Source organism: Enhydra lutris, unplaced genomic scaffold (assembly GCF_002288905.1).
Source record: "Enhydra lutris kenyoni isolate GAN:26980312 unplaced genomic scaffold, ASM228890v2 scaffoldscaffold12, whole genome shotgun sequence".
Taxonomy (NCBI): Eukaryota; Metazoa; Chordata; class Mammalia; order Carnivora; family Mustelidae; genus Enhydra; species Enhydra lutris.
Window position 1 is genome coordinate 51,199,494 of NW_019154096.1, and position 12,580 is coordinate 51,212,073.

The window sequence follows — 12,580 nt, forward strand, 5'->3', positions numbered from 1 at the left end:
TTTATTTATTTATTTGACAGACAGATCACAAGTAGGCAGAGAGGCAGGCAGAGAGAGAGGAGGAAGCAGGCTCCCCACTGAGCAGAGAGCCCGATGCGGGGCTCGATCCCAGGACCCTGGGATCATGACCTGAGCCAAAGGCAGAGGCTTTAACCCACTGAGCCACCCAGGTGCCCCTATTTTTTTATTTTTAAAGAGAGAGAGAGTGCAGGTGAGCAGGATGGGGAGGGGCAGAGAGAGAATCTCAAATAGGCTCCATGGCCAGCATGGAGCCAGCTTAGGTTTTGATCACACAACTCTGAGATCATAACTTGAGCTGAAATCAAGAAATCAAGTGGTTAAGCCACTTAACCAACTGAGCCAGGTGCCTCTCTTCTTATTTTTTTTTTAAATTTATTTATTTGAGAGAGAGTCAGAGACGGGGTGGGGGGGCAGTGACAGAGGGAGAGGAAGAGAGAGAATCTTCAGCAGAGTCTGCCAAGCATGGAGCTGGACACAGGGTTCTATCTCACAATCCTGAGATCATGATCTGAGCAGAAATCAAGAGTTGGACGCTCAACCGACTGTGCCACCCAGGCACCCCTATTGTCTTATTCTTAAAAGAGGTAACAGATCTACTTCTCAGGATTACTTGACAATAAAGCAGATAAACCTAAGTGTTGGGCACATAGTAGGCATTCAACAACTCTGTTCTCTTCTAATTTCATTTTCAGCTCATAAAGATGGGTTCATAAACAATAGGGTACTGATTGATTAAATTATGTGTTAGTATAGCATCCTAAAAGTAGAATTAATATATCAAAGGGTACATGATTTTGTAACCACAAATTTTGGTGGTTACTTATATTAGGGAATAAAACAAAATAATGACATGATCTTTTACTTCATTCCTGATACAGATACAGATGTTAGACTCAGATCCAATAAACATTTAGTATGTGCAATACACAGGGCTGAGCATGTCCATGTCCATTACTTACCTCCCCAACCTCTTTCTATTAGTACTTCATTATTAGCATTTCTGACTTTTTTTTTGAAAAATTGTGATTAAATAGCTTGCTACATGGAAGGTAGGTATATCTAAACATGGTAATGTTAAAATTAATAATTCATGCAATGCTAATCTAATATACACTGAAGGACAAGCATACTTGTTACTATGTTACATGACTACTAGGCACATGATACAAATACACCCTAATTAATGTTCTTTTATGTTTTAATCACATATATTATAGTTCCCTCTTTTCTTTTTGTTAGCTCCCAGTAGCTATTTTAAACATCAGAATTTATGAATTTTGCTGGCAACACATATAGTTTAATACTTACTGAGATAAAACGTCAGATGTACTTTTTCAATATGTAGGATTCCCCCTGAATATCCCCTATCCTACACTGCTTAGTTGAGGGAACTTTTGTTCCTTCACTCCCTTTTGTCTCTTTTCTCGAGTACTCAGAACTTGAAGTTAGAAAAGCCTGGTACAGTTTCAGTTTTGTCACCTACCACCCATAAGATATTAGGTTTCCCTTTCTCTGAAGTTGGTTAAAAGAACCTTAAACCCACAGTATTCAGAGAATTGCATACTAGTCATATCAGGAAAAATTCTGGGGATAGATCCTGGCATGTAAAAGGTATTTAATAAGCAAATTTACCATCCAGATTATTTAAAGTGCCCATGGTGACAGCAACCTAGACTGAAAAGCCATTGATGAGGTGAGCAGAGGAACATCTGTCTGAAGGAAAGCATGTTCATTCACTGTAGATTTGGAATGAGGGAAGTATGGGGCAGCAAGAATAGACTGGATTCCCAGTAGGTGGGAAGCAGAGGGAGAAATGGGGAGAGCTGTGTTTCTATTGCAAAACTCTGGAATTTGAAAAGACCTTAATGGCCATATGGCAAAAAACCTTTGTCCCATATTATGATCTAAAGCATGTAAGCTTACTACAGTATGACTAAGAAGTGATTATCTAGGACAGAGAACCCATTCTCATATAGAATTTGTACTGTTCCACGTACTACAGCTTGAATCCATGGAAACCTCTTCTAACGAGTCTAAAATTTACTCCCTCTTACTGTCCACTCAGTGGCTGTTTTCTTGGACCAAGAAATAGTCCAATTCCTCCTTCATGTGACACGTGGGGGAGGAATTCCAATAAAAACTTTGACTTAAGTTTTTTAGAGCCTATTTTTGGCCCCAGTTTTAACCTAACAGGCTGGATTCAATCATTCTCAGTTGGTCTCAGGCTATTTCTGTGGACTATGAATTAGTTTGGAGGAAGGGAGAGCTCCAGAGCTCCAGGCAGGAAACCAGTGTGACAAGGTTATCTTACCTCAATAGTGCAGGCAAAAAGGGATCTGGGTCATGAAAAGAAGTAAAAGTGAGAGCCTGTGAAGGAAGAACTAATAAAATAAGGCTTCTATAGAGTGTAAGAGAAAGAGGAAGGGAATCTCTGATGACCAGGAGCTTGTGAGAAAGGATATCTTGGAGAACATTGATACCCAGAATATGTAAGCTACTCAGACTAGGTTTTAGATTTGTCAAAGGAGATGAATGATTCTATTTGAGATACCAAGGGCACAGAGAACACCAAGGAGAAAGTATACAACAAGTAGTTGGAGATATGAGAGGGAGGTACAGATAAAAGTTGAGACAGGAAAAGAGATGGGTCTTCAGCTTATTAGTAATGAATGATGCCATGACTATAGCCAACCTCTCCGAGAAGATAGGAGAACTTAACAGAGATGTCAAAGACCTTCTAAAATGCTTGTCAATTATGGCCCTGGACATTGCCTCTACATTCGACTCAGCTAAGAGTCCTTTCTTTCCTCACTCTTTTTAATAACCTGAGTCTGAGCCAAGTTTACATTTGGACATCAAAGGAATCCCCATATCATACCCCATATCAGCAACTTCATCTGCAATCTTGAATCCACATATATATCATACAATGGAAATATGAACCTTGGTCCCCCAGAATTTAGTATCACTTTTAAGAGAGGGGCCAATTTAACCATAGATGTGAATCTGATAATACCTAAGCCTTTTTCTTGCGTACCCTTGGATAATTAGCTTACAACATTTACCCTTCATAAATGTGACACTTTAAAGAAAACATTCAAGGTTGGTAATCTGTCATTATTTGAAAAATTCCTGTCTGATACAGAGATTTAGTTCTCTGATAGTGACTGCCTGTGGTAAGGGACCCATTATATCATTTAGATTTGGACACGAAGGAGGTGGGGTATCTGCCATAACCATTTGGAAAGAATAAATCATTAAAAATGATGAAGATACTGATTTTTAACTAAGATTGAGTAAAAGGAAACAGGACTGGAATGCAGCTGACTGTCCAGTGATCTTGGGGCAACTCTCTTTTGTCTTTGTCATTAGGAAGATAAAGATGATTTTTAGACATTAATCAATCTCTCTGGAGAGTTAATTACTTTAGTAATGGCTACAAAGTGTTGGAAGACCAAATAAATGAGAGAAGAGGGTAAGGATTGAGAGGAAAAAAAAAAAAAAAGAAAGAAGAGAGAGAGAAGACAAATTCATCGATTGGAGGTGCTTTGGCATCTTCCACATAAACCCTGGCAGAACACTTAGACTGACACTTTTAGGTAAATCAAAATCTTCCTCCAAACTCTCTTGAAATTTTAGCATCTCTGAGGATCAGACCACAAGTGGCTAAGTTGTTCAACTAAAAGCTGTGTAGAAATAACATTTCTGGGAACTATTACAAACGCAATGAGGTTGAAACCTTTGTGTGCAGACAAATAGCCTGTCTGGCTCAATACCAGCAACCATTACTCCTGCCTCTGCTGGCCTCCAGATTGGCAGGTCATATCAAGCACACATCTGGGGAGGTGGCAAACATGGCAGAGTATACAAAGTAACTAAAACCTTTTACCAGTTCCTTCACCAACTCTCTTGCCCTCCTTAATGTTTATTGCTAGTATAATACCTTTCATCTTATTTAAAATTGTGCCCTTTGTTTATTATAAAAGAAATAAGTGCTCATTATAGACAAATTAGAAAATGCATGTAAACAAAATTAAATATGAAAATGAAAAATCACCAATAAACTCAACACCTAGAGAAACCCACTGTTAACATTTTGCTGTGTATCCGCTCAGAGATTTTCGTAGTAAATGCACATAAAATTTCCCATAATTAGTTATTTTTACAAAAACTTACTCTAGATCCTATTCCACTAGTATATAAACTTAAAACTGTACCAGCTAAGATTCCCAAGCCCATTCCACTAGTATACTGACAAGAGACATTAGAGACTCCAGGTCAAATCATCTTATTTTAAGTCCATTTGACCATCTGGGATCCTCTGCCAGGGGCAGGTCTCATCTCCTTTCTCTCTCTGCCTGCCAGGTTTTAACCCTGATCTTCCTACTCCCCCTTCTCCAGGGCCCGAGATTCAGTCTTCAGGATTGTACTACAATTAGCTACTTAGGCCCATTAGCCTCTTAAAACATTTAATGAGGAGAATTTGTTGGCTCCAGCAACAGCTGGTTTTGTTTACCTGGCTCTTTACTTTAAAAGGAAAAACCTTTGCCCCTTATTATCTGACCCCTTCTTTTATTTCAGGCAATTAGGTTAGTGCTGGCTTCCCAATGCTCAGGAATTTCCGGACCTATTTTGCTGCCTGCTGCTTTCAGGGAGGAGGGGCAGTTTGCTCAGAATTCTAACACCCAGCCTCCTGGCTGGGCAGGTAATTCCATAAAACTGGGGCCTTCCCCACTGAAGGGGGAGAAACTTGGATAACCATTAGAACAACCCTGTTGACCTATAAAACCTATTCTGACACCTTGAAGCCAAAATCTCTGGAGAGGCAGACCTGAGTCTCTCTAAAGCTTTATACCTTGCATTTGCCCCTCCTCCAAAGGCCCTCACGGTGGCTCCTGCAGAGCACATTGTTCTTCACACTTGCCTTTAGGTTTTCTTTCTGAGGCTTCCTTTTTCTTGATCTTCTCTGCAATGGGTCAACCTTCTTATCTCCTGTTCTGAACAACTTTGGGCAGGTAAAGCTTAGATGAAATGAACAGTTACAAACTTTTAAAAAAGATCCTACAGAATATAGATGTTTCTTTAGCTTTCTTAAACCAGTTCCTATAAATCCATACAGGAGTCACCCAGCTAACTAAAGGACTCAGGAATTATAGTTTTGTACTATGGAAAAATGTTACCATTGAAAAATAGTACAAGTGAAGGTCAAGGTTGTAGGCAATCCCACAGATATATAATGGGTGCTCAAAAAATATATTTAATAAAAGTGTGTGTGCCTGAATAAGCTAACACACAATGAGCCAAAGGATGGTCCTGGGGCGCAACTGCTGTCCTAAGGGCCCCATTTATTTGACCTTTTCTTTCCTAATTCCTTGCACATGTTGGGTTCTAAGCCTGGAGCCCAGGTCATTCTCCCCCATGAACCCAGTATATGTGGAGACACAATGTTTTGGCAGAGGCTCAAACAGCTGGCCCTTGATCCTAGCAGCTTTGAGGTGAGCTCTATGGGAAGCAGGGAAGGAGAGGTGTAGGAAAGCCATCTGCAGCTCCAGCCCCCAGAGGAGGCTCTGAGGAGAGCACCTCTGGGACTTTTCAGAATAGTAGCAGGTAATGGCATCAAAAGTGTGGGCAGGAGCAGATCCATGTGTTTGAGTGCTTAAACTTAAACAATTTGTGGGGCCATCTTTGAGAAAAAGAAGTCAAAAGTACAGAATTAGGTGCAAAAGTAAATATTCATTTAGAGTGACCAAATAAATCACAGCAGACCCCCAGAAAGTAAGAGAATCACTTTTTTTTTTTTTTTTCCTGAGGGCTCTTTCAGGATTTACCAGAAATGCTTACAAAACAATGCCTCCTGATAGCAACCTTCCCTATCCCTTGCCACCTAGAACATCCTAAAACTATCACCATCTCCCAGCACTCACAGGAGCCAAGGCAAGTAAGGGGCTCAAAGCTTCAGTCATTAGCTTCATGGCCAATTAACTGTGGGCCATCGGTAGTAAGAATGGCAGGATCTAAGTTACCAGAATCTAATCATCTATGTGCAGTACTTTTTTAACTCAATGTTTGTAAATTGGGAGCATCCTACACAGTTACCTCATCCTTCCCTGGCCTCTTTTCATAAAATTGTCATTGTTTGTAGCAGAATAGCACAACCAACTTAACTATAAATTAAGTTAGTACATTATTAACTAGGAGACCATAGAAAGAAGAAAGAAGAAGGAAGGAACCTTATATTAATTAAGTTCCTTATTTGCTAGATATTTTACATACGGTTATCTCATTTAACCTTCAAGAACACTCCCTGTTTTACAGGTTACAAACTCTGGCTCACAGAGATAGAGTAGGAAACCTGAGATCTTACATGTACTAAGTAATAGATACCAAACACTCTTCCCTCTCTGCTCTACCAGTTTCTTCATCTATCCTGTAATCCAGTACAATCACTTTCCAGCCATCTTTAGTCTTGCCTCCCTCAACCATCGTGACCAATTAAACAATACTGAGCTAAACTCAAATTTCTCTAGAAAACAAAACATTACAACAAAATAAAAACAAAACAAAAAACAATAACAAAAGCAAAACCTTGGGTGATAAGTAAAGGAATGGAGATGTATAGTTTCACTTTGCAAAAATGTTTTTCAGAGTCTTACTGTTAGTTGAAGAAAAGTGGCTCCATGGTCAAATAGGTTTAAGAGGTGCTGGGTTAAAACCAAGTTCTAATTCCTGCCATCATGGAATTGGTGGTATAAGAAGTAACCTTCTGTCACAGACAACTCAAAATCCTAGACAAAATATATAAAGCAACTGTTTGAAGGAATTAAATGCAACCAACTCAGGCTGTGAATCTTTGAGAGAAGGGGGGCATGTGAGGTGAGCCCCACACTCACCTGGGTTTGCACCCCTGGGTAGGGTAGAGACAGTTTACTGACCACCAAAATTTTGTTTTCTCCTTCTACAGTGCAGAGCTATTTGTCAAGAAGCAGCTGCCCAGCCAGAACCTATTATTTCTCTGCCACTGTCAGAGGAGAGGGTCGTAAAAGACTAATAGGGCCAAAGCAATGTGAGCAGAAGTAATACATCACTTCAGGGTTGAAGTTGATGGAGATGTGTATCACTTCTGGGCAGAAATTAAGAAGCCATGTCTCGCATATAATCTCTTTTCCTATTGCCAGATGAATGGAAAGTCTCCAAGGAAAAGTCACAAGATGGAAATAGCCTGGGTCCTGAAATGACCCATCTATCAGGTATATCAGCATTGGACATGACATTAGTGAGAAACAAACTTCTAATGTTTACAGCACCGAGATCTGGGGGGGGGGGGTGGTGGTGGTTATTTACTAAAGCAATTAGAGTTATATTTACTAATGCAAAGTATTAGTTACAACAAAATCAATCTTTTTCATCAGCAGTTCATAATAAAGAGGGGTCCTTTGAAAGAAAATGGTCCCTCGTATGAAAATAAAAGAATAACCTGAAGAATCCTGGCTAATTTTAGTCTGAATTGACTGGGTGACTGTCAACAAGGGGCCGAATTCTAACTATGAGAGTACAGTTATTCTTCTGTATCTAGGTGAACTGAGCCCAGGGTGAAAACAATGACCAGGGCAATTACTAATGACTGAGGACATGGAATCTAGGGCTTTGGAAGGGAGGTTAATTACTAAAGGTCACATATCAGTAGGTGGCAGCCTTTTAACTTTGCATTCAGTATTTTCCCTTAGGCTTCTGAGGGGAAAATCTGAGTTTTCATTCTGAGGGACAACTAGTTTGATGTGGATGTATTTAGGCATTCATACCATGAACAAAATCACATGTCCTCACTTGTATCGCATATGCAAGGAAGCCAGAGGTTCAGCTCTACTTTGCATGAAGTTGCTTATTTCCAGACACCCAGTGTTCATAAATGCGTGCATGTGTGCGCGCATGCGTGCGCCCACACACACACATACACACACACACACACCAAACTGCTTCTCTAGCTATACCCGCCAATCTCTTATATATTTTAGTTCCTGCGTCTTTTATTCTCAGCAAATTCAGTGTCATAGAGCTATCCTCCTTGAAATTACTCACTGTGTAGAATATTATACCTAGAGAAAATCTTGTATCAATACAATTTTTTTCATGACCACTGCCACTTCCATATTTAAAATGAAAGGCTGGCTCTCACCATATAAAGTCTTTAAAGAGACTACCCTGAATATATGTCATTGTACACACATGCATATGTGTATATATGTATTAAGAGAGACAAAGAGGTCAAGAGGGAGAGAGAGACCCATCTATTAGTTAGATTTCAGGAATGTGGCAAAATAAAATTAGTTTTTGTTTTGCATGGGATGTGAATTGAGCCCCCAAGGAAACCATTTCCGGTAGGATATTTTAAATTTAAATATTTGCATTATTGTATATTTTGAATATCAGTAATATTCAAAAATAAAATTGTAATTTTCCCTTAAACAGTTTATTTTCAATTGCTATATTCTTTTGATTCATAATTCTTAAACATAACAATTCTGTAATAAAAATGCATAGTCACTTCAAAACTTTAACAAGATAACAAAAAGTAAAAATAAGTTTAATAATCAAACCAAATCCCAATACATCTCTTTTATCAACATTCAGAGAAAATCATTGCAGACAGGTCTGTATGTGTGTACACATGTATAACAAAAATACTGATATTAATTTTAGAGCAATGTTATCATATTATTTATTCTGTTTTGTTAATAAAATAGGCAAAATTTAATGGTATTTAAATGTAATAGAAGTTAAAGTAAAATAAGCAATTATGAATATTACATACCAGTCCCTTAAAATGTTTTTATGAAAAACTTAAAAAGAGAAGGGTATTACTCCTATGGCTCTACAAGTTTGACAACCACATCAGCTAGTGTTGCAATTTTTGCTTCAACCATCAAACATAATTTAGGAAACCCAAGAAGAGAGGTAAACTCTATTGCAGGCATTCCTCTTTTACCTTTCTGTTTTTCTTTCTTCCGACTCGATGTTCCAGGTTTTCATATTTTATTAGTTCTTTTCTTTTTAGAAAACTTACTTTAGCCATTCTTTTAGGTAGGTCTTCTGCCAACAAAGTTTCTTGTTTTTCCTTCATCTCAAAATGTCTTGATTTCCTTTTTACTACTGAAGGAACTTTTTCCTGGATATAGAATGCTGGGTAGAAAAATGGTCCTGCAGATCCCTGAGACTCTGTTCATTATTTTATTTTTTCCAGTCTATTTTCCCTCTACTGTTCACACTGGGTAATTTCTATTATTCTATCTTCAAGTTCACTGATTTTTAAAAATCTCTCCTTCATTCTGCTGTTGAACACACCACACCCACTGAGCTTTAATTTCATTTTTTGTATTTTCATTTCTATTTGGTTATTCTTCATATCTTTTATTTCTTTGTTAGGATTTCTTACTTCTTTCCTGAGTCTATTTTTTCATTTGTTTCAAGAAATTTGTAATTGCTCATTGAAATATTTTTATGACAGCTGATTTAAAATCCTCAGATAATTTGAACATCTCTGTTATCTCTGTTATCTATTGCTTATCTTTTCTCATTTAAGTTGATATTTTCTGGTTCTTGATGGACAAGTGATTTTTTTACCTAACATCTGGGTATTTGTGGTCTTGTGTTATAAGACTTTGGATCTTATTTAAGTCTTGTTTTGGTTGGCCTCCTCAGATACCTCTCTGGCAGGGTAAGGAGGGAACACTGCCTCATCACTGTCACATATGGGTGGAGGTCCGTGTTCCCCACTTGATCTCCATGGACACTCAGGGAATAGGGGAACTCATTATTGGTAGTTGGGTGTAGGAGTTCCCATTCCCCACTAGGCATGCACTGATATCTACCCTAACTTTAAGGGGTAAGAGTGCTTCCTTACTGCTCCTCACATGGCCTCCACTGACATGAGTAGGAGAGTAGTATCACTACTGCTGAGTGGTGGTGAAAATCCTGGCTCTTCCCCCAGAAGGAAAAGATATGTCCTTCCTGAGGACTGGAGGTGGGAGTCCAGGCCCCCCATTTTGTTTCCACTGAGTGGGGATGGTAGAGAGAGTCTTCATTATAAACTAGCGTTAAGTGCAAGTCCCAGCGCTCCCCATTAGGCCTTTACTGATTGTACCCCAGTAGGGGCATTGAGTGCTTTTTTATAGCCTGGGCAGGGTGAAAGTCTCAAGTGCCCATTTGACCTTTGTTGGCAGGGGTTGGAGTGGGGGTGGTACACAGCTTTTTCTGTGGTGCTTGACTAGAGTATGGCGGTTGTTGTCTAAGATTTTTCTGTTTTGCTAGACTCTTCCTTTCCTGGCCTCTTGCATAGGGAGAGCTGGCCTTGGAGCATTTTTTGTTTGTATTTTTTGGTACTTCTGGGTTGTCAACTTCTCTAGAACCAAGTCTGGGATCTATGCAGAACACACACACACACACACACACACACACACACACACACCACAAACCAGGGAGTTTACCACTGTGTTGTTCCCTGACTCCCATTCTCTTATTCTCTCCACCTTTCAGAATTTTTCCACATTTGTTATATGAATAATAGCTTGAGCTTTTAGTTCTACCTAAATAGAGGAATAAGTAAAAGTATGTATACTCCATCTGTCTGGAATTAAAATTTCTATATCTTTTTAACTGTAATCCCAGCAATTTTAATTTTAATCTTAATCCTAAAATACAAAAATAGGTAAATTTATTTTATACATTTACAACTAATCCCTTTTACCACCATTTCTCCATTATGATTCCATTTTTGTTTGTCTGCTTCATCTTCAAGTTAATTTTTCAACAAATTCTTATGTATAACTAATTTTTTCCTAAGCTTCTGTATGCTTGAAAATTTCATTCTATTGCCTTTACATGTTGGGCATATATAGTTGGCTAATATGAGTCTCAAAATAAATGAGATACCTCAAATATCAAATTGTCAGTTTTAGGTGTCTCTGACTACATTAAAGGTTATAACCAGAAGATAGATAGTTCTGATTATTTAGGAGAAATGCTTAGACATTACTTTCCTGAACACAATAAAACTCCCTCTTCCATTTTAGCTGAATGTCCTTTAAATCAAATAGGGAAATGATAAGGATACTGATGACAGTGTAAAACTAACAGTTATGCTTAGTATGCATCCTGCATTATATGTGTTTATAACACTCACAAAATATTATGAGATTATTTGTTCAATAAACACTTACAGAGCTTATACTGTATGTTAGCTATATTCTAGATTCTTGGTAGAATCTATTAGTGTTCATGTTTTACATATGGAGAGACTGAATCTCAGAAAAGTTGAATACCTTGCTAATAAATGGCACAGGCCAATATTTGAAGTCAGATCTGTATCATGTTTAATCACAACACATACTTGATTTCTACCTGAGTAAATATGATAAATCACATCAATACCATGAAATAAAATATTCAGAATATATAATTATGTGATTTGTAACTGATAGATGATTTAATTAGATTTATTGAGCAAATAGGAATTTTTAAAGTCATAATTTCAAGGTAAAATGTCACATACCTTTCTACAAATAGATGATTCCTTACCATCCTTCCCTTTAAAAAATTTTCAAAAAAATTGAAATTTTTATCATACCTTAAAGTGTCCTATTTTGTCCTTTCAAATCTCCTACAAATTCACTTTGTTTATTACACCAAAAAAGGGACTGGGAATCAGGGAAAGCATTAGCATGTTGTCTTCTCTGTGATTAAAGGAGCTTTTGTTCAAACAGGAAGAAAAAGCAAGCTAACTACAAAGATTTTTAGGTAGAAGAACAGCCCCCTTTGAAATAATTCTGTTTTAAAGTGTTAATCAAAAGTTAATTAAGACAGAAATAAAAAGCAAATACATTCTGTTTCTTTTCTCCTTGAGAGACATAATGATAGTTTGATTTCTAAATTAAGAATAGTAAAATGTCTTTTAATATATTCTGGTTACATGCTTTGGGCAATTGCAGTAGAAAGAAGTATATCAAGAAGAGAAGAACAGGAAAATAGGGGGAAAGAGGTTATTTCCCTTTCAGGGATCTTTTGCCCCAACTCAAATCACCCTCCTGGCCTCTGTGCTTTACCTCTGCACAGCCCACCAAGCCTCACCACTCAACAACTAGCCACACAAACACCCTTCCAGACATCTGCCTTTTAATTGGTGTATTTTATTTCATACTTGAAATGATCATTGCTCTAGTTGGGATTAATATTTACTATGTAAGTATTTTCTATTCCTTGCATTTTTTCTTTTGTTTTTGTTTGTTTGGTCCCCTCTTTTTCTGGCTTTAATTTAACATTGTATATCATTGCATTTTATCTCCTCTCTTAGCATGAAATGAACGTCTTTCTAGAGTTTCCAATATATATTTTAAACTAATCTAAACATACCTTCAAATAAGAATATATCCTTTACATGTAGTATAAATACCATATAACATTATACTCAACTTTCTTTCCTGTCTCATGTGATACTGCTGTCATTCATTTCACTTATCCATATGCCTTAATTACCTAATACATTGTTGCTATTATTACTAAAGTAATA

At 37.7% G+C, this 12,580-nt stretch overlaps 1 protein-coding gene across 3 annotated transcripts in view; it reads right to left on the reverse strand.

The window, feature by feature from the left end:
• The window catches only part of LOC111145067 (heparanase 2 (inactive)), a 667,951-nt gene that overhangs the window by 164,137 nt on the left and 491,234 nt on the right, over positions 1-12,580 (reverse strand). The gene's annotated exons all lie outside the window — the stretch shown is intronic.